At 35.2% G+C, this 3,496-nt stretch overlaps 1 pseudogene; it reads left to right on the forward strand.

Annotated features, from left to right (window-relative positions):
- LOC141433429 (serine/threonine-protein kinase STK11 pseudogene) lies at window positions 1-3,475 on the forward strand (annotated as a pseudogene).
- Window positions 3,476-3,496: the final 21 nt, after the last annotated feature.

Consider the following 3,496-nt stretch of genomic DNA (forward strand, 5'->3'; position numbering starts at 1 on the left):
GCTTGACCATAGACGAAATTATGTTTTATTTAGTAGCAAGCGAAATGACTTATAAATTAGTTCTCTTGTTGTATAAAAACGACTTTATTTGAACCTACTAAAGATTAGTTTCAAAGACAGCTTATATTGTACGTTACGGCTCCAATCGTCATATTAGAATTAACACCGTAAGAACTGTCAATACTGTCGTATTTCATTCATTCATCTGGCATTCATCCTTGTGGTTTCGTTGGATTTCTCGGTTTACTTACAGCTTATTTACATTTATCGAAATTATAAAACGAAGTAGTATAACAGCCCATCCATTTCCAAACATTTTAGATTGTCATATCGCGTCCAATGTGACGCGTAGTAGGGATAAAATTTTGTTGCACAGCCTTGCAATACGCATATATTCACAGACATTATTCCAAATGTATTGTTTTGAAAGATAATGGATCCAAGAATGTGTAGAAAAATCAGTAGTAGTGAAAGTCTTCCAGACGCTGAAAATGTGGAATACGAGGTGTCGAATATTGTGGCGCCACAGGAGAGTGAAGACAACTTACTGGAGGGCAGTCCTGAGCTACACTCCGTAACCTGGCTTGACGACGACCAAATTGACGAACTAGATCTTAATTTAGACCAAACTAACCTATTTTTCCATAGAGTCGATAGCGCAGACATAATTTATAGAAGTAAGAAAAAAAAATGCAAAATGATAGGAAAATATGTTATGGGTGACATCCTTGGGGAGGGATCTTATGGGAAAGTGAAAGAAATGCTGGACTCAGAGTCGCTGTGTCGGCGCGCCGTCAAGATATTGAAGAAGCGGAAGCTGCGGAGAATACCCAATGGGGAGCAGAATGTGCAGCGAGAGATCCAGCTGCTCCGAATACTTAGACATAAAAATGTGATAGAACTAGTCGACGTTTTGTTTAATGATGAGAAACAGAAGATGTACCTTGTAATGGAATTCTGTGTTGGTGTGCTGCAGGTAAGACTATTTTATTATGAACTAGTTGTTGCCCGCGACTCCATCCGCGTAGCCCTTTCGAAACCCAGCCGTTACGATTGTGCGGTTAATAACATTTGAATTTGTCATGAATTGTACATAAAGTCCATTGTCGTAATGCTTTTCATACTTGGCTGGGTTTGAAAGGGTTAAATTCATTTCAGAGGAGTTTTCTTACAAACACTGTGATGAAAATTTTATATTCTAGAAGATTGATGTCACTGTTTTATTTCAGACTATCCCAAAATTAAGGGAATTGTTTATTTAACGATTTATCCATTAGGGAGAGCCAGGAGTACTGAAAGCTTCTTAGTAGGTGTTCAAGTTAAATGTGAACTGCAATACCCTCATAGATCCTGGCATACTACATAAAGCAAAATTAATTGTAAGAAAGACTGCCAAATATACTATGCAGACTAGGAATATTATTCAAAATCACAAAGCTGAAAATTCAGAAGTCCAAAACATAAACTCTATTAAAATCTGAGAATATATGAAATCAAAATATGCCAAATTCATTTTACAAATAAAGCTATGTCAATTTGTCTATGGTTCAACATTGCTTGCAAATTATCTGCAAAAGATTTGTTTATTGCTATCCCTTGGGAATTATGTAGTTTGCTGGTATTAAAACATTTTATTGTGTTAATGCAAGTTATAAATTATCTGTGTGTCCCAAATGATAATGATGATGATGATGATGAATAATTTAAAAAAAAATGCATAAAAAATTAAGACAAATATTCTATACAATTACAACAGAGCTATAATCCTGATAAACAAATAATTAAATTATCTGTATCATCACCAAATTTATGCATATCATCAATCTTCAAGGATAATTTGTTAATCTTACCTCATTCCCATCTGTTATTCAAATAACATCAAGACAAGGAAATAATTAAACAACATTGTTTTACTAATATTGATCTATCTTTAGGAAGAGGTAGATATAGTCATGTAGTACTTGACCTTCTGATGTTTACTGGATCAATATTGCCTACAGTGGACTGATGTGTTTGTCACTAAGCTATGAGTAAGCTCAAAAACCTGTTATTAAAACAACTCTTTTGTTTTACAACTACAAATTAATAAAATAATTAACTTCAAAAAATGAGATTATCAGTTTGACACATTTATAGTATTTATTTCTTAAGCCTCTTTATTTATAATATAATATATACTAAATAATCATCATCATCATGTCAGCCGAAAGATGTCCACTGCTGGACATAGGCCTCCCCCAAGGCTCTCCACTCAGACCGGTCTTGTGCTTTTCGCATCCACCGCGATCCCGCGATCTTAACCAGGTCGTCGCTCCATCTTGTTGGAGGCCTACCGACAGCTCGTCTCCCGATACTAAATAATATGTAAGAAATATTGTTGGAACTACGCGAACTATGATGATCTATGCGAGCTTCCAAATAAAAATACAAAGTTTTATAGGTATAAATATTAATGATGTTTGTTTTTTTCAATTCATAGATACTAGGTTTGATCCGAGTAAATTTTGTTCAGCTCTTCATTGTGTCTGCATGTAGTTGGTTAATACTTTAATTGATTTCTATTTAACAGTAGAAGGTCAGTCTTCTTCTGGAGGTGCCATCACTGACCGGAGGTCGGCTATCATTACAACTATCCATACATTCAACACAGCAGCTCGAAACACGGATTGTGTGCTAAGGTTGAACCATGTCCAAGCTTTTTAAGCCACAAAGTACTCCTTCCGGGCGGTCCTTTTCCCTGGATTTTCCCTTGCATGACGAGTTGGAAGGTCTGTATGAAAGAAAATGTTTGAATCATTGTATGCAAGAGTTAAAAAATCAAATTTTGAAATCACCATACAAAAAGTTAGTGAGTGAGATGAGATTAGTCTACCCATGCAAAACTGGGACAGGCAATAAGTTATAAATAAAACTGCACAATATTTCTATTGAGCATTGGCAAGTTTTGTAAGTGGAATCTACTGATATTATTACATATGCAAGGTGGTTGGCCCAATTTAATATTTGAATAGCTGTAACAACATGACTGCATACCTCGCAAACTGCTGTCATATGGTTCCACATGTTGTAAACATAGTATGCTTGGTAAAGTCGCATATGTATCCATAACTTCAGTTGCGATTTGCATTTTATTTATAAGTATTGTTTTGTAAAAAGTATAGGGGTGGTCAATTGGTTGATTGTGGCTCTTGGTTCAGTTGATTTATTAGTTAGATAGATTCCACAGTCAGAGCTTGGATCTAATAAAGTCAACCACCCCTGAAGAATTGGTACAGTTAAGTACTTATATTATATTATGTCTGTAAGAAAATTTGCAGAAATTATTGAGAGAGAGAGAGAGAGAGAGAGAGAGAGGAGATGTTTGAATAGTGGAATGAACAATGTGCAGTTCTTATTCTTATCAGATACAAATTGAAACACAATTTTGTGTAGAAAAACCCTGGGAAGAATTGGTTACAATTGGAGGTCCATAACATCGTGACGTAATTAAACAATG

This window comes from Choristoneura fumiferana, chromosome 12 (genome assembly GCF_025370935.1).
Source record: "Choristoneura fumiferana chromosome 12, NRCan_CFum_1, whole genome shotgun sequence".
NCBI classification, from domain to species: Eukaryota; Metazoa; Arthropoda; class Insecta; order Lepidoptera; family Tortricidae; genus Choristoneura; species Choristoneura fumiferana.